This window comes from Rhinoderma darwinii, chromosome 1 (assembly GCF_050947455.1).
Source record: "Rhinoderma darwinii isolate aRhiDar2 chromosome 1, aRhiDar2.hap1, whole genome shotgun sequence".
Lineage (NCBI taxonomy): Eukaryota > Metazoa > Chordata > Amphibia > Anura > Rhinodermatidae > Rhinoderma > Rhinoderma darwinii.
The window spans coordinates 661,229,999-661,251,333 of record NC_134687.1 but is presented as its reverse complement, the minus strand read 5'-3'; the positions used below and the strand labels follow the sequence as shown (position 1 = coordinate 661,251,333).

General features: G+C 38.9%; 1 pseudogene; it reads right to left on the bottom strand.

Moving 5' to 3' along the window:
• The window catches only part of LOC142708446 (uncharacterized), a 118,269-nt pseudogene that overhangs the window by 76,938 nt on the left and 19,996 nt on the right, over positions 1–21,335 (bottom strand).

Below are 21,335 nucleotides of genomic sequence, written 5' to 3'. Positions count from 1 at the left end.
AAAAACTACAGCTCGTCCTGCAAAAAATAAGCAATCATACCCCTCAATGAAACAAATTTATTTCCAATAAGATGTAGTTTTATCTAGAAAATTGTTAATTTTCTCAACAAATAAAGGAGAAAAAGCCCCCAACATTTGTAAAGAAAATTCTCCAGAGTACGGGAATACCCCATATGTGCTCATAAACTGCTCAGAAGGGAAGGAGCACAGATTTTGATGGATTGGTTTATGGGCGCCATGTTGCATTTGCAAAACACCTTTGGGACCAAAACAGTGGATACCCCCCAAAAGTAACCTCATTATGGAAACGACACCCCTTAAGACATTTATTAGGGGTGTAGAGCATTTTGACCCAACAGGTGTTCTCCAGAAATGAATGCGCTGCGGATGGTAAAAAGTAAAAATTGCAATTGTTCAACAGATATGCCATTTCGGAGTCCAATATGTTGTGCCCAACTTGTGCCACTAGAGACACACACCCCAAAAAAGGGTTCTCCCGGTTATAGCAATACCATATAAGTGGTAGTAAACTGCTGTTTGGGCACACTGTAGGGCTCAGTATTGAGGCAGCGTCTTTTGGCGCCTGGATTTTGCTTGGTAGTACTTCTGTTTGGGTGTGAAGTCCTGCCTAAATAAACGTTTAAAATGTCTTTATAAATTAGTATTTAAAATAGGGCACTAATGCCAATTTAAACTGTGAATAGGCGTTTGGCAAAACAGAGACACAGTTCCCTGATCAGGTGTAAAAATAAGATGATGATTGGTACACCTTAGTGTCGATAAAACACCCGACAGGAGTAGTAATACACACCACTCGTCCGTTTGCCGCAACGATACAAAGTAGCTCAGTCCAATATGAATGTTCCACAGGCACCGATGCTAGGTGAACCAATTGAAACATGAACAGAGAACTTAGCAAAAATAAATGTGGTCTGTTTGCCACAAGTTAGCAATTTTGAGCAATCTCCCAACGCGTTTCTGAAACCCTATGAACCAGAGGGAAACGTCCTCAGGGGTATTTGTAAATTGCGTATATTAGTTTGAGCAGCTACCATACAGCACATATTATGCTGCTGAATTTGTGTATTCTCAGGAGCGCAATGAGACACTAATGCCTGGTCTGACTCGCGCCGGAGACCCTCACAAGATTTATACAGCTAGCCCCGCCTATCGGTGTGTCACAGCGTATAAGTAACGCCCACCGATCAGTGGGCGTTACATATACGCTGTGACACACCGATTGGCTATGTCCGTTCCATTCCGCCCATCTGCTAGGCGGGGCTAGCTGTATAAATGTGTCTCTGTTTTGCCAAACGCCTATTCACAGTTTAAATTGGCATTAGTGCCCTATTTTAAATACTAATTAATAAAGACATTTTAAACGTTTATTTAGGCAGGACTTCATATATTTCAATAATAAACGTACACTAATTATCCTGTTACCATTGGAATTTACTAGTTCTGTTTGGGGTATTACTGGTGATTCAGTTTAAAATGTGGGGGCACATGTAATATGTGAGGAGTACATCAGGATATATGTAATATGTGAGGAGTACATCGGGGTATATGTAATATGTAAGGAGTACATCAGGGTATATGTAATATGTGAGGAGTACATCAGGATATATGTAATATGTGAGGAGTACATCCGGATATATGTAATATGTGAGGAGAACATCAGGGTATATGTAATATGTGAGGAGTACATCAGGATATATGTAATATGTGAGGAGTACATCAGGGTATATGTAATATGTGAGGAGTACATCAGGGTATATATAATATGTGAGGAGTACATCAGGATATATGTAATATGTGCGGAGTACATCAGGATATATGTAATATGTGAGGAGTACATCAGGGTATATGTAATATGTGAGGAGTACATCAGGGTATATGTAATATGTGTGGAGTACATCAGGGTATATGTAATATGTGAGGAGTACATCAGGGTATATGTAATATGTGAGGAGTACATCAGGGTAAATGTAATATGTGAGGAGTACATCAGGGTATATGTAATATGTGAGGAGTACATCAGGATATATGTAATCTGTGAGGAGTACATCAGGGTATATGTAATATGTGAGGAGTACATCAGGATATATGTAATATGTGAGGAGCACATCAGGGTATATGTAATATGTGAGGAGTACATCAGGGTATATGTAATATGTGTGGAGTACATCAGGGTATATGTAATATGTGAGGAGTACATCAGGATATATGTAATCTGTGAGGAGTACATCAGGGTATATGTAATATGTGAGGAGTACATCAGGATATATGTAATATGTGAGGAGCACATCAGGGTATATGTAATATGTGAGGAGTACATCAGGTTATATGTAATATGTGAGGAGTACATCAGGGTATATATAATATGTGAGGAGTACATCAGGGTATATGTAATATGTGAGGAGTACATCCGGATATATGTAATATGTGAGGAGTACATCAGGATATATGTAATATGTGAGGAGTACATCAGGGTATATGTAATATGTGAGGAGTACATCAGGATATATGTAATATGTGAGGAGTACATCAGGGTATATGTAAACACTGCGGAGTACATCAGGGTATATGTAAAATGTGAGGAGTACATCGGGGTATATGTAATATGTAAGGAGTACATCAGGGTATATGTAATATGTGAGGAGTACATCAGGATATATGTAATATGTGAGGAGTACATCAGGATATATGTAATCTATGAGGAGAACATCAGGGTATATGTAATATGTGAGGAGTACATCAGGATATATGTAATATGTGAGGAGTACATCAGGGTATATGTAATATGTGAGGAGTACATCAGGGTATATATAATATGTGAGGAGTACATCAGGATATATGTAATATGTGCGGAGTACATCAGGATATATGTAATATGTGAGGAGTACATCAGGGTATATGTAATATGTGAGGAGTACATCAGGGTATATGTAATATGTGTGGAGTACATCAGGGTATATGTAATATGTGAGGAGTACATCAGGGTATATGTAATATGTGAGGAGTACATCAGGATATATGTAATATGTGAGGAGTACATCGGGGTATATGTAATATGTGCGGAGTACATCAGGGTATATGTAATATGTGAGGAGTACATCAGGGTATATGTAATAAGTGAGGAGTACATCAGGGTATATGTAATATGTGAGGAGTACATCAGGGTATATATAATATGTGAGGAGTACATCAGGGTATATGTAATATGTGAGGAGTACATCAGGATATATGTAATATGTGAGGAGTACATCAGGGTATATGTAATATGTGAGGAGTACATCAGGGTATATGTAATATGTGAGGAGTACATCAGGGTATATGTAATATGTGAGGAGTACATCAGGGTATATGTAATATGTGAGGAGTACATCAGGATATATGTAATATGTGAGGAGTACATCAGGGTATATGTAATATGTGCGGAGTACATCAGGATATATGTAATATGTGAGGAGTACATCAGGGTATATGTAATATGTGAGGAGTACATCAGGGTATATGTAAGCTGTGCGGAGTACATCAGGGTATATGTAAGCTGTGCGGAGTACATCAGGGTATATGTAATATGTGAGGAGTACATCAGGCTATATGTAATATGTGAGGAGTACATCAGGATATATGTAATATGTGAGGAATACATCAGGGTATATGTAATATGTGAGGAGTACATCAGGGTATATGTAATATGTGAGGAGTACATCAGGGTATATGTAATCTGTGAGGAGTACATCAGGGTATATGTAATATGTGAGGAGTACATCAGGGTAGATGTAATGTGTGAGGAGTACATCAGGGTATATGTAATATGTGAGGAGTACATCAGGGTAGATGTAATATGTGAGGAGTACATCAAGGTATATGTAATATGTGAGGAGTACATCAGGATATATGTAATATGTGAGGAGTACATCAGGGTATATGTAATCTGTGAGGAGTACATCAGGATATATGTAATATGTGAGGAGTACATCAGGATATATGTAATATGTGAGGAGTACATCAGGGTATATGTAATATGTGAGGAGTACATCAGGGTATATGTAATCTGTGAGGAGTACATCAGGGTATATGTAATATGTGAGGAGTACATCAGGGTATATATGATATGTGAGGAGTACATCAGGGTATATGTAATATGTGAGGAGTACATCAGGGTATATATGATATGTGAGGAGTACATCAGGGTATATGTAATATGTGAGGAGTACATCAGGGTATATGTAATATGTGAGGAGTACATCAGGGTATATGTAATATGTGAGGAGTACATCAGGGTATATGTAATATGTGAGGAGTACATCAGGGTATATGTAATATGTGAGGAGTACATCAGGGTATATGTAATATGTGAGGAGTATGTAATATGTGAGGAGTACATCAGGGTATATGTAATATGTGAGGAGTACATCAGGGTATATGTAATATGTGAGGAGTACATCAGGATATATGTAATATGTGAGGAGTACATCAGGATATATGTAATATGTGAGGAGTACATCAGGGTATATGTAATATGTGAGGAGCACATCAGGGTATATGTAATATGTGTGGAGTACATCAGGGTATATGTAATATGTGAGGAGTACATCAGGGTATATGTAATATGTGAGGAGTAAATCAGGGTATATGTAATATGTGAGGAGTACATCGGGGTATATGTAATCTGTGAGGAGTACATCAGGGTATATGTAATATGTGAGGAGTACATCAGGGTATATGTAATATGTGAGGAGTACATCAGGGTATATGTAATCTGTGCGGAGTACATCAGGGTATATATGATATGTGAGGAGTACATCAGGGTATATGTAATATGTGAGGAGTACATCAGGGTATATGTAATATGTGAGGAGTACATCAGGATATATGTAATCTGTGAGGAGTACATCAGGGTATATGTAATATGTGCGGAGTACATCAGGATATATGTAATATGTGAGGAGTACATCAGGGTATATGTAATATGTGAGGAGTACATCAGGGTATATGTAATATGTGAGGAGTACATCAGGGTATATGTAATATGTGAGGAGTACATCAGGGTATATGTAATCTGTGAGGAGTACATCAGGATATATGTAATATGTGCGGAGTACATCAGGATATATGTAATATGTGAGGAGTACATCAGGGTATATGTAATATGTGAGGAGTACATCAGGGTATATGTAATATGTGAGGAGTACATCAGGGTATATGTAATATGTGAGGAGTACATCAGGATATATGTAATATGTGAGGAGTACATCGGGGTATATGTAAACACTGCGGAGTACATCAGGGTATATGTAATATGTGAGGAGTACATCAGGGTATATGTAATGTGTGAGGAGTACATCAGGATATATGTAATATGTGAGGAGTACATCGGGGTATATGTAATATGTAAGGAGTACATCAGGGTATATGTAATATGTGAGGAGTACATCAGGATATATGTAATATGTGAGGAGTACATCAGGATATATGTAATCTATGAGGAGAACATCAGGGTATATGTAATATGTGAGGAGTACATCAGGATATATGTAATATGTGAGGAGTACATCAGGGTATATGTAATATGTGAGGAGTACATCAGGGTATATATAATATGTGAGGAGTACATCAGGATATATGTAATATGTGCGGAGTACATCAGGATATATGTAATATGTGAGGAGTACATCAGGGTATATGTAATATGTGAGGAGTACATCAGGGTATATGTAATATGTGTGGAGTACATCAGGGTATATGTAATATGTGAGGAGTACATCAGGGTATATGTAATATGTGAGGAGTACATCAGGGTAAATGTAATATGTGAGGAGTACATCAGGATACATGTAATATGTGAGGAGTACATCAGGGTATATGTAATATGTGAGGAGTACATCAGGATATATGTAATCTGTGAGGAGTACATCAGGGTATATGTAATATGTGAGGAGTACATCAGGATATATGTAATATGTGAGGAGCACATCAGGGTATATGTAATATGTGAGGAGTACATCAGGGTATATGTAATATGTGTGGAGTACATCAGGGTATATATAATATGTGAGGAGTACATCAGGGTATATGTAATATGTGAGGAGTACATCCGGATATATGTAATATGTGAGGAGTACATCAGGATATATGTAATATGTGAGGAGTACATCAGGGTATATGTAATATGTGAGGAGTACATCAGGATATATGTAATATGTGAGGAGTACATCAGGGTATATGTAAACACTGCGGAGTACATCAGGGTATATGTAAAATGTGAGGAGTACATCGGGGTATATGTAATATGTAAGGAGTACATCAGGGTATATGTAATATGTGAGGAGTACATCAGGATATATGTAATATGTGAGGAGTACATCAGGATATATGTAATCTATGAGGAGAACATCAGGGTATATGTAATATGTGAGGAGTACATCAGGATATATGTAATATGTGAGGAGTACATCAGGGTATATGTAATATGTGAGGAGTACATCAGGGTATATATAATATGTGAGGAGTACATCAGGATATATGTAATATGTGCGGAGTACATCAGGATATATGTAATATGTGAGGAGTACATCAGGGTATATGTAATATGTGAGGAGTACATCAGGGTATATGTAATATGTGTGGAGTACATCAGGGTATATGTAATATGTGAGGAGTACATCAGGGTATATGTAATATGTGAGGAGTACATCAGGATATATGTAATATGTGAGGAGTACATCGGGGTATATGTAATATGTGCGGAGTACATCAGGGTATATGTAATATGTGAGGAGTACATCAGGGTATATGTAATATGTGAGGAGTACATCAGGGTATATGTAATATGTGAGGAGTACATCAGGGTATATATAATATGTGAGGAGTACATCAGGGTATATGTAATATGTGAGGAGTACATCAGGGTATATGTAATATGTGAGGAGTACATCAGGGTATATGTAATATGTGAGGAGTACATCAGGATATATGTAATATGTGAGGAGTACATCAGGGTATATGTAATATGTGCGGAGTACATCAGGATATATGTAATATGTGAGGAGTACATCAGGGTATATGTAATATGTGAGGAGTACATCAGGGTATATGTAAGCTGTGCGGAGTACATCAGGGTATATGTAAGCTGTGCGGAGTACATCAGGGTATATGTAATATGTGAGGAGTACATCAGGCTATATGTAATATGTGAGGAGTACATCAGGATATATGTAATATGTGAGGAATACATCAGGGTATATGTAATATGTGAGGAGTACATCAGGGTATATGTAATATGTGAGGAGTACATCAGGGTATATGTAATCTGTGAGGAGTACATCAGGGTATATGTAATATGTGAGGAGTACATCAGGGTAGATGTAATGTGTGAGGAGTACATCAGGGTATATGTAATATGTGAGGAGTACATCAGGGTAGATGTAATATGTGAGGAGTACATCAAGGTATATGTAATATGTGAGGAGTACATCAGGATATATGTAATATGTGAGGAGTACATCAGGGTATATGTAATCTGTGAGGAGTACATCAGGATATATGTAATATGTGAGGAGTACATCAGGATATATGTAATATGTGAGGAGTACATCAGGGTATATGTAATATGTGAGGAGTACATCAGGGTATATGTAATCTGTGAGGAGTACATCAGGGTATATGTAATATGTGAGGAGTACATCAGGGTATATATGATATGTGAGGAGTACATCAGGGTATATGTAATATGTGAGGAGTACATCAGGGTATATATGATATGTGAGGAGTACATCAGGGTATATGTAATATGTGAGGAGTACATCAGGGTATATGTAATATGTGAGGAGTACATCAGGGTATATGTAATATGTGAGGAGTACATCAGGGTATATGTAATATGTGAGGAGTACATCAGGGTATATGTAATATGTGAGGAGTACATCAGGGTATATGTAATATGTGAGGAGTATGTAATATGTGAGGAGTACATCAGGGTATATGTAATATGTGAGGAGTACATCAGGGTATATGTAATATGTGAGGAGTACATCAGGATATATGTAATATGTGAGGAGTACATCAGGATATATGTAATATGTGAGGAGTACATCAGGGTATATGTAATATGTGAGGAGCACATCAGGGTATATGTAATATGTGTGGAGTACATCAGGGTATATGTAATATGTGAGGAGTACATCAGGGTATATGTAATATGTGAGGAGTAAATCAGGGTATATGTAATATGTGAGGAGTACATCGGGGTATATGTAATCTGTGAGGAGTACATCAGGGTATATGTAATATGTGAGGAGTACATCAGGGTATATGTAATATGTGAGGAGTACATCAGGGTATATGTAATCTGTGCGGAGTACATCAGGGTATATATGATATGTGAGGAGTACATCAGGGTATATGTAATATGTGAGGAGTACATCAGGGTATATGTAATATGTGAGGAGTACATCAGGATATATGTAATCTGTGAGGAGTACATCAGGGTATATGTAATATGTGAGGAGTACATCAGGGTATATGTAATATGTGAGGAGTACATCGGGGTATATGTAATCTGTGAGGAGTACATCAGGGTATATGTAATATGTGAGGAGTACATCAGGGTATATGTAATATGTGAGGAGTACATCAGGGTATATGTAATCTGTGCGGAGTACATCAGGGTATATATGATATGTGAGGAGTACATCAGGGTATATGTAATATGTGAGGAGTACATCAGGGTATATGTAATATGTGAGGAGTACATCAGGATATATGTAATCTGTGAGGAGTACATCAGGGTATATGTAATATGTGAGGAGTACATCAGGGTATATGTAATATGTGAGGAGTACATCAGGGTATATGTAATCTGTGAGGAGTACATCAGGATATATGTAATATGTGAGGAGTACATCAGGGTATATGTAATATGTGAGGAGTACATCAGGGTATATATGATATGTGAGGAGTACATCAGGGTATATGTAATATGTGAGGAGTACATCAGGGTATATGTAAAATGTGAGGAGTACATCAGGGTATATGTAATATGTGAGGAGTACATCAGGGTATATGTAATATGTGAGGAGTACATCAGGATATATGTAATCTGTGAGGAGTACATCAGGGTATATGTAATATGTGAGGAGTACATCAGGGTATATGTAATATGTGAGGAGTACATCAGGGTATATGTAATATGTGAGGAGTACATCAGGATATATGTAATCTGTGAGGAGTACATCAGGGTATATGTAATATGTGAGGAGTACATCAGGGTATATGTAATATGTGAGGAGTACATCAGGGTATATGTAATATGTGAGGAGTACATCAGGATATGTGTAATATGTGAGGAGTACATCAGGGTATATGTAATCTGTGAGGAGTACATCAGGATATATGTAATATGTGAGGAGTACATCAGGGTATATGTAATATGTGAGGAGTACATCAGGATATATGTAATATGTGAGGAGTACATCGGGGTATATGTAAACACTGCGGAGTACATCAGGGTATATGTAAAATGTGAGGAGTACATCGGGGTATATGTAATATGTAAGGAGTACATCAGGGTATATGTAATATGTGAGGAGTACATCAGGATATATGTAATATGTGAGGAGTACATCAGGATATATGTAATCTATGAGGAGAACATCAGGGTATATGTAATATGTGAGGAGTACATCAGGATATATGTAATATGTGAGGAGTACATCAGGGTATATGTAATATGTGAGGAGTACATCAGGGTATATATAATATGTGAGGAGTACATCAGGATATATGTAATATGTGCGGAGTACATCAGGATATATGTAATATGTGAGGAGTACATCAGGGTATATGTAATATGTGAGGAGTACATCAGGGTATATGTAATATGTGTGGAGTACATCAGGGTATATGTAATATGTGAGGAGTACATCAGGGTATATGTAATATGTGAGGAGTACATCAGGATATATGTAATATGTGAGGAGTACATCAGGGTATATGTAATATGTGCGGAGTACATCAGGGTATATGTAATATGTGAGGAGTACATCAGGGTATATGTAATATGTGAGGAGTACATCAGGGTATATGTAATATGTGAGGAGTACATCAGGGTATATATAATATGTGAGGAGTACATCAGGATATATGTAATATGTGAGGAGTACATCAGGGTATATGTAATATGTGAGGAGTACATCAGGGTATATGTAATATGTGAGGAGTACATCAGGGTATATGTAATATGTGAGGAGTACATCAGGGTATATGTAATATGTGAGGAGTACATCAGGGTATATGTAATATGTGAGGAGTACATCAGGGTATATGTAATATGTGAGGAGTACATCAGGATATATGTAATATGTGAGGAGTACATCAGGGTATATGTAATATGTGCGGAGTACATCAGGATATATGTAATATGTGAGGAGTACATCAGGGTATATGTAATATGTGAGGAGTACATCAGGGTATATGTAAGCTGTGCGGAGTACATCAGGGTATATGTAAGCTGTGCGGAGTACATCAGGGTATATGTAATATGTGAGGAGTACATCAGGCTATATGTAATATGTGAGGAGTACATCAGGATATATGTAATATGTGAGGAATACATCAGGGTATATGTAATATGTGAGGAGTACATCAGGGTATATGTAATATGTGAGGAGTACATCAGGGTATATGTAATCTGTGAGGAGTACATCAGGGTATATGTAATATGTGAGGAGTACATCAGGGTAGATGTAATGTGTGAGGAGTACATCAGGGTATATGTAATATGTGAGGAGTACATCAGGGTAGATGTAATATGTGAGGAGTACATCAAGGTATATGTAATATGTGAGGAGTACATCAGGATATATGTAATATGTGAGGAGTACATCAGGGTATATGTAATCTGTGAGGAGTACATCAGGATATATGTAATATGTGAGGAGTACATCAGGATATATGTAATATGTGAGGAGTACATCAGGGTATATGTAATATGTGAGGAGTACATCAGGGTATATGTAATCTGTGAGGAGTACATCAGGGTATATGTAATATGTGAGGAGTACATCAGGGTATATATGATATGTGAGGAGTACATCAGGGTATATGTAATATGTGAGGAGTACATCAGGGTATATATGATATGTGAGGAGTACATCAGGGTATATGTAATATGTGAGGAGTACATCAGGGTATATGTAATATGTGAGGAGTACATCAGGGTATATGTAATATGTGAGGAGTACATCAGGGTATATGTAATATGTGAGGAGTACATCAGGGTATATGTAATATGTGAGGAGTACATCAGGGTATATGTAATATGTGAGGAGTATGTAATATGTGAGGAGTACATCAGGGTATATGTAATATGTGAGGAGTACATCAGGGTATATGTAATATGTGAGGAGTACATCAGGATATATGTAATATGTGAGGAGTACATCAGGATATATGTAATATGTGAGGAGTACATCAGGGTATATGTAATATGTGAGGAGCACATCAGGGTATATGTAATATGTGTGGAGTACATCAGGGTATATGTAATATGTGAGGAGTACATCAGGGTATATGTAATATGTGAGGAGTACATCAGGATATATGTAATATGTGAGGAGTACATCGGGGTATATGTAAACACTGCGGAGTACATCAGGGTATATGTAAAATGTGAGGAGTACATCGGGGTATATGTAATATGTAAGGAGTACATCAGGGTATATGTAATATGTGAGGAGTACATCAGGATATATGTAATATGTGAGGAGTACATCAGGATATATGTAATCTATGAGGAGAACATCAGGGTATATGTAATATGTGAGGAGTACATCAGGATATATGTAATATGTGAGGAGTACATCAGGGTATATGTAATATGTGAGGAGTACATCAGGGTATATATAATATGTGAGGAGTACATCAGGATATATGTAATATGTGCGGAGTACATCAGGATATATGTAATATGTGAGGAGTACATCAGGGTATATGTAATATGTGAGGAGTACATCAGGGTATATGTAATATGTGTGGAGTACATCAGGGTATATGTAATATGTGAGGAGTACATCAGGGTATATGTAATATGTGAGGAGTACATCAGGGTATATGTAATATGTGAGGAGTACATCAGGGTATATGTAATATGTGAGGAGTACATCAGGGTATATGTAATATGTGAGGAGTACATCAGGGTATATGTAATATGTGAGGAGTACATCAGGGTATATGTAATCTGTGAGGAGTACATCAGGGTATATGTAATATGTGAGGAGTACATCAGGGTAGATGTAATGTGTGAGGAGTACATCAGGGTATATGTAATATGTGAGGAGTACATCAGGGTAGATGTAATATGTGAGGAGTACATCAAGGTATATGTAATATGTGAGGAGTACATCAGGATATATGTAATATGTGAGGAGTACATCAGGGTATATGTAATCTGTGAGGAGTACATCAGGATATATGTAATATGTGAGGAGTACATCAGGATATATGTAATATGTGAGGAGTACATCAGGGTATATGTAATATGTGAGGAGTACATCAGGGTATATGTAATCTGTGAGGAGTACATCAGGGTATATGTAATATGTGAGGAGTACATCAGGGTATATATGATATGTGAGGAGTACATCAGGGTATATGTAATATGTGAGGAGTACATCAGGGTATATATGATATGTGAGGAGTACATCAGGGTATATGTAATATGTGAGGAGTACATCAGGGTATATGTAATATGTGAGGAGTACATCAGGGTATATGTAATATGTGAGGAGTACATCAGGGTATATGTAATATGTGAGGAGTACATCAGGGTATATGTAATATGTGAGGAGTACATCAGGGTATATGTAATATGTGAGGAGTACATCAGGGTATATGTAATATGTGAGGAGTACATCAGGGTATAAGTAATATGTGAGGAGTACATCAGGATATATGTAATATGTGAGGAGTACATCAGGATATATGTAATATGTGAGGAGTACATCAGGGTATATGTAATATGTGAGGAGCACATCAGGGTATATGTAATATGTGTGGAGTACATCAGGGTATATGTAATATGTGAGGAGTACATCAGGGTATATGTAATATGTGAGGAGTAAATCAGGGTATATGTAATATGTGAGGAGTACATCGGGGTATATGTAATCTGTGAGGAGTACATCAGGGTATATGTAATATGTGAGGAGTACATCAGGGTATATGTAATATGTGAGGAGTACATCAGGGTATATGTAATCTGTGCGGAGTACATCAGGGTATATATGATATGTGAGGAGTACATCAGGGTATATGTAATATGTGAGGAGTACATCAGGGTATATGTAATATGTGAGGAGTACATCAGGATATATGTAATCTGTGAGGAGTACATCAGGGTATATGTAATATGTGAGGAGTACATCAGGGTATATGTAATATGTGAGGAGTACATCAGGGTATATGTAATATGTGAGGAGTACATCAGGATATGTGTAATATGTGAGGAGTACATCAGGGTATATGTAATCTGTGAGGAGTACATCAGGATATATGTAATATGTGAGGAGTACATCAGGGTATATGTAATATGTGAGGAGTACATCAGGGTATATATGATATGTGAGGAGTACATCAGGGTATATGTAATATGTGAGGAGTACATCAGGGTATATGTAATATGTGAGGAGTACATCAGGGTATATGTAATATGTGAGGAGTACATCAGGGTATATGTAATATGTGAGGAGTACATCAGGGTATATGTAATATGTGAGGAGTACATCAGGGTATATGTAATATGTGAGGAGTACATCAGGGTATATGTAATATGTGAGGAGTACATCAGGATATATGTAATATGTGAGGAGTACATCAGGATATATGTAATATGTGAGGAGTACATCGGGGTATATGTAATCTGTGAGGAGTACATCAGGGTATATGTAATATGTGAGGAGTACATCAGGGTATATGTAATATGTGAGGAGTACATCAGGGTATATGTAAAATGTGAGGAGTACATCAGGGTATATGTAATATGTGAGGAGTACATCAGGGTATATGTAATATGTGAGGAGTACATCAGGGTATATGTAATATGTGAGGAGTACATCAGGATATATGTAATCTGTGAGGAGTACATCAGGGTATATGTAATATGTGAGGAGTACATCAGGGTATATGTAATATGTGAGGAGTACATCAGGGTATATGTAATATGTGAGGAGTACATCAGGATATATGTAATCTGTGAGGAGTACATCAGGGTATATGTAATATGTGAGGAGTACATCAGGGTATATGTAATATGTGAGGAGTACATCAGGGTATATGTAATATGTGAGGAGTACATCAGGATATGTGTAATATGTGAGGAGTACATCAGGGTATATGTAATCTGTGAGGAGTACATCAGGATATATGTAATATGTGAGGAGTACATCAGGGTATATGTAATATGTGAGGAGTACATCAGGGTATATGTAATATGTGAGGAGTACATCAGGGTATATGTAATATGTGAGGAGTACATCAGGGTATATATGTAATATGTGAGGAGTACATCAGGGTATATGTAATATGTGAGGAGTACATCAGGGTATATGTAATATGTGAGGAGTACATCAGGGTATATGTAATATGTGAGGAGTACATCAGGGTATATGTAATATGTGAGGAGTACATCAGGGTATATGTAATATGTGAGGAGTACATCAGGGTATATGTAATATGTGAGGAGTACATCAGGGTATATGTAATATGTGAGGAGTACATCAGGATATATGTAATATGTGAGGAGTACATCAGGATATATGTAATATGTGAGGAGTACATCGGGGTATATGTAATCTGTGAGGAGTACATCAGGGTATATGTAATATGTGAGGAGTACATCAGGGTATATGTAATATGTGAGGAGTACATCAGGGTATATGTAATATGTGAGGAGTACATCAGGGTATATGTAATATGTGAGGAGTACATCAGGGTATATGTAATATGTGAGGAGTACATCAGGATATATGTAATCTGTGAGGAGTACATCAGGGTATATGTAATATGTGAGGAGTACATCAGGATATATGTAATATGTGAGGAGCACATCAGGGTATATGTAATATGTGAGGAGTACATCAGGGTATATGTAATATGTGAGGAGTACATCAGGGTATATGTAATATGTGATGAGTACATCAGGATATATGTAATATGTGAGGAGTACGTCAGGGTATATGTAATATGTGAGGAGTACATCAGGGTATATGTAATATGTGAGGAGTACATCAGGATATATGTAATATGTGAGGAGTACATCAGGGAATATGTAATATGTGAGGAGTACATCAGGGTATATGTAATATGTGAGGAGTACATCAGGATATATGTAATATGTGAGGAGTACATCAGGATATATGTAATATGTGAGGAGTACATCAGGGTATATGTAATATGTGAGGAGTACATCAGGGTATATGTAATATGTGAGGAGTACATCAGGATATATGTAATATGTGAGGAGTACATCAGGGTATATGTAATATGTGAGGAGTACATCAGGATATATGTAATATGTGAGGAGTACATCAGGGTATATGTAATATGTGAGGAGCACATCAGGGTATATGTAATATGTGAGGAGTACATCAGGGTATATGTAATATGTGTGAGGAGTACATCGGGGTATATATAAGCTGTGCGGAGTACATCAGGGCATATGTAATCTGTGAGGAGTACATCAGGGTATATGTAATATGTGAGGAGTACATCAGGGTATATGTAATATGAGAGGAGTACATCAGGATATATGTAATATGTGAGGAGTACATCAGGGTATATGTAATACGTGAGGAGTACATCAGGGTATATGTAATCAGTGAGGATCACATCAGGGTATATGTAATATGTGAGGAGTACATCAGGATATATGTAATATGTGAGGAGTACATCAGGATATATGTAATATGTGAGGAGTACATCAGGGTATATGTAATATGAGGAGTACATCAGGGTATATGTAATATGTGAGGAGCACATCAGGATATATGTAATATGTGAGGAGTACATCAGGATATATGTAATATGTGAGGAGTACATCAGGGTATATGTAATATGTGAGGAGTACATCAGGGTATATGTAATATGTGAGGAGTACATCAGGGTATATGTAATATGTGAGGAGTACATCAGGGTATATGTAATATTTGAGGAGTACATCAGGGTATATGTAATATGTGAGTACATCAGGGTATATGTAATATGTGAGGAGTACATCAGGGTATATGTAATATGTGAGGAGTACATCAGGGTATATGTAATATGTGAGGAGTACATCAGGGTATATGTAATATGTGAGGAGTACATCAGGGTATATGTAATATGTGAGGAGTACATCAGGGTATATGTAATATGTGAGGAGTACATCAGGGTATATGTAATATTTGAGGAGTACATCAGGGTATATGTAATATGTGAGTACATCAGGGTATATGTAATATGTGAGGAGTACATCAGGATATATGTAATATGTGAGGAGTACATCAGGGTATATGTAATATGTGAGGAGTACATCAGGGTATATGTAATATGTGAGGAGTACATCAGGATATATGTAATATGTGAGCAGTACATCAGGGTATATGTAATCTGTGAGGAGTACATCAGGGTATATATAAGCTGTGCGGAGTACATCAGGGTATAATAAGAGGGTATAATAATGGGGTAAATAATACAATCTCCATAGATGTGGGTTACGCTGTGATGAATCCGTTATGCACAGGCCGGTGTCGCACTGATAAATGGTGTCCTTCCTTATCCCCTTTTGGTCCACACTCCGCACCTTTGTGGTTTGGGGTATTTTGCTGGGAAAGTGTTGTCCTGGTATAATACGGGCCCCCTCGCTTCCAGCAGATGTTTGGGCCCTTCTCTTCCTGGTTCCCAAATATTAGAGCCCTGATAATCACCTCCTGATACAGAAGGAAAGTTCCCCTCGGACCGGCTCATCTGCATATTTTTTCATCCTCGACTAATGGGAGCCTTTTTATTAACACCATTTTGGGCACTTGCAACTTTTGAAACACTTTTTATTCCATTTGTTTCCCCGGTTCTGTATAAATCTCGTTACCTTTATCCTGCCGGTTATTTTATTGTTTGGTGATTGAGCAGAGTAAAGGGTTATTTTTGTGGGCGAGCTGTAGTTTTATTGGTACGACTTTTTGATCACTTTTTATTACATTATTTTTTAGCGCTAAAGTGACAAAAAAAATATAGCGATTCTGCCGGTTTCATTGTTTTTTTTTTACAGTGTTCACCGTGCGATTTAAATAATGTTATATTGTAATTCTGCGCCTGCGCGTTCGGCATGATGTTGGTGGTGGACTTCCGTCTAATGACGCGCCGGGAGTCACATGACCATACGTCACGGATGACATGGGCGACGGTGATTGGCCGTTTTCAAGGCTTTGCCTCAGCCCCAGGGGAGGAGTATTAATTCTATAAACACTGAGTCCTGAGTGAAGCGCGCCGCTGACACCCATGCGAGCACGCTTCCGTGTGTGTAACAGAATATCTCTTACAGTTCTACATCACTGGCGCTTCAGCCAGGCTGATAAAAGTACAGACCCCTGATGAAATAATACATAGAAACGCGTAGGTCAGATGAGAGAGGGATTATAGCGCAGGTGACAGTGGCAGCACTGGGGTACTGAGGAGCGGTAACTGAGGGCTCTGGTGTGTTGCAGGGTCCCATCCACTGATACACCAATGTTTAAGCGCTGATCCCACATTTTCAAGCACTCAATTAGAGGAGGGGTCACAAACGAACCAATAATTGCAGTATACATAGAATACGTTTTTTACCAAGCACGGGGGGGGGGGGGGGGCTCTTTTCACGGTGGTGATTGTACCCCTGTTTTTAGAGAGTTATCTAATAAAAATGATACATTTTACTCATTAACCACTTCAGTGAACTCTTATATTGTAATTCAGACTTTTAATGATTCGGTGATACCAATTAGGTTTATTTTTTTACAATACTTTAAAAGGAAAAGTGGGAAAAGTTTGTTTTTATTTTTTGTACGCCACTAAAAAAATGTGAACTATTTTTATCACTTTTTATTAGTCCCTGCACGGGATTTGGACCAGCGATCGTCAGACATACTAATGTATTGAATTATTGTCATTTTTACAGGCTCCTGGTGCCCCCCAAAATCTGACACTAAGCCTAGTGCATGACCGGAGTCATAGATCACCTTGTAGAGAACTTCTATGTGCAGTCACAGCTCCCTCAGGTCCGGCACTATGTATAACACATTGTCTGACGTGTTACTGTAATGTAGAACTAAGGAGGAACCCCACCTTACCAAACCTCCCAATTCACCTTCTAAATTCATTATTACTGACCTCTGGTAACACCTCCTGGAATTTCCTCCTCCACTTCACTCTTACACGGTTGATCGCCCCTCACCCGCTCTTCTTCATCCTCCACTTTAATAATAGTCAGATCTTCCCCCTGATTTCACATATGTAACAATTCAGTACAATACAACGGAGAGTGCGAAGAATCTAACAGATCAATATAAGAAACCACCAAAATCTATGACCCCATCTATGACCGCAGGACCATAAAGCTCCACACCCCCTGTATAGATGTGGTATAGGGCTCAGCTTCATCTACCTGATGATTCTCTGGCACATTGTGATTTTCCTCTGGACAGTCCTGGGAATACAGAGGACTGGGACTTCTCTCTGGTGGATTTCTCCGACTGGATCCATCTGTAGGAAACACACAGTGATGGAATAGATTATTTACATGGGATGATGAGATGATGGGAGTAGTATCTAGGTGACCCTCAATACAGGTTTGTCTTTACAACTAATGAACGTCCCCCCCTCCTTACACTGATCAGCCATTACATCCGTCTCCTCTTCTGCTTCATCTTTAACCTCAACCTTAATATCCATCAGATTTTCACCCTAAACAAACAAGAAAAGAAAAAACATAGTATGAACTTCGGGTTAATTACTTTATGGTCATATTTTGATGAGACTTTGGCACCATCTACCCAGTGGCAGATTATCATTAGGGTTTGTTCAGCAGCCTGGGGCCCAAGGCTTCCAGGGGGCCCATGGCCGCCCGAACCGCACATGAGCCCTCATACCTGGTCGCATCGCTGGCACCGGAGGGGGACCGGTTCTAGCAACAGCCACAAAGGGAAATAGCTAGGGGGGGCAGGCGGAGCATGTGCCCCAGGCACAATTAGGTGGTAGGAGGGGGGGGGGGCTCCGCAGAGCAGCTGATCCGATAATTCACGTCAGGCAGAGCGGAGAGTGGTAGTGGTAGGCCCACGGCTTCAGTGTGTGGTAATATCTACCGGGAGCAGCGTGTGGTAATATCTACCGGGAGAAGCGTGTGGTAATATCTACAGGGGGCAGTGTGTGTGGTAATATATACAGGGAGCAGTGTGTGTGGTAATATATACAGGGAGCAGTGTGTGTGGTAATATATACAGGGAGCAGCGTGTGTGGTAATATATACAGGGAGCAGCGTGTGAGGCGCTATCTACAGGGAGCAGCGTGTGTGGTAATATCTACAGGGAGCAGCGTGTGTGGTAATATCTACAGGGAGCAGCGTGTGTGGTAATATTTACAGGGAGCAGTGTGTGTGATAATATATACAGGGAGCAGCGTGTGTGGTAATATATACAGGGAGCAGCGTGTGTGGTAATATATACAGGGAGCAGCGTGTGTGGTAATATCTACAGGGAGCAGCGTGTGTGGGATTATCTACAGGGAGCAGTGTGTGTGGTAATATATACAGGGGGCAGTGTGTGTGGTAATATATACAGGGAGCAGTGTGTGGTAATATCTACAGGGAGCAGTTTGTGTGGTAATATCTACAGGGAGCAGCGTGTGTGGTAATATCTACAGGGAGCAGTGTGTGTGGTAATATCTACAGGGAGCAGTGTGTGTGGTAATATATACAGGGAGCAGCGTGTGTGGTAATATATACAGGGAGCAGCGTGTGTGGTAATATATACAGGGAGCAGTGTGTGTGGTAATATATACAGGGAGCAGTGTGTGGTAATATATACAGGGGGCAGTGTGTGTGGTAATATATACAGGGAGCAGCGTGTGTGGTAATATCTACAGGGAGTAGTGTGTGGTAATATCTACAGGGAGCAGTGTGTGTGGTAATATATACAGGGAGCAGCGTGTGTGGTAATATCTACAGGGAGCAGTGTGTGTGGTAATATCTACAGGGGGCAGTGTGTGTGGTAATATATACAGGGAGCAGTGTGTGTGTGGTAATATATACAGGGAGCAGCGTGTGTGGTAATATATACAGGGGGCAGTGTGTGTGGTACTATCTACAGGGTGCAGTGTGTGTGGTAATATCTACAGGGAGCAGTGTGTGTGGTAATATCTACAGGGAGCAGTGTGTGTGGTAATATCTACAGGGAGCAGTGTGTGTGGTAATATCTACAGGGAGCAGTGTGTGTGGTAATATATACAGGGAGCAGTGTGTGTGGTAATATCTACAGGGAGCAGTGTGTGTGGTAATATATACAGGGAGCAGTGTGTGTGGTAATATCTACAGGGGGCAGTGTGTGTGGTAATATATACAGGGGGCAGTGTGTGTGGTAATATATACAGGGAGCAGTGTGTGTGGTAATATATACAGGGAGCAGTGTGTGGTAATATATACAGGGAGCAGTGTGTGTGGTAATATCTACAGGGAGCAGCGTGTGTGGTAATATCTACAGGGAGCAGCGTGTGTGGTAATATCTACAGGGAGCAGTGTGTGTGGTAATATATACAGGGAGCAGCGTGTGTGTGGTAATATATACAGGGAGCAGTGTGTGTGGTAATATATACAGGGAGCAGTGTGTGTGGTAATATATACAGGGAGCAGTGTGTGTGGTAATATATACAGGGAGCAGTGTGTGTGGTAATATATACAGGGAGCAGTGTGTGTGGTAATATATACAGGGAGCAGTGTGTGTGGTAATATCTACAGGGAGCAGCGTGTGTGGTAATATCTACAGGGAGCAGTGTGTGTGGTAATATCTACAGGGAGCAGCGTGTGTGGTAATATCTACAGGGAGCAGTGTGTGTGGTAATATCTACAGGGAGCAGCGTGTGTGGTAATATATACAGGGAGCAGTGTGTGTGGTAATATATACAGGGAGCAGCGTGTGTGGTAATATATACAGGGGGCAGTGTGTGTGGTAATATATACAGGGAGCAGTGTGTGTGGTAATATATACAGGGAGCAGCGTGTGTGGTAATATATACAGGGGGCAGTGTGTGTGGTAATATATACAGGG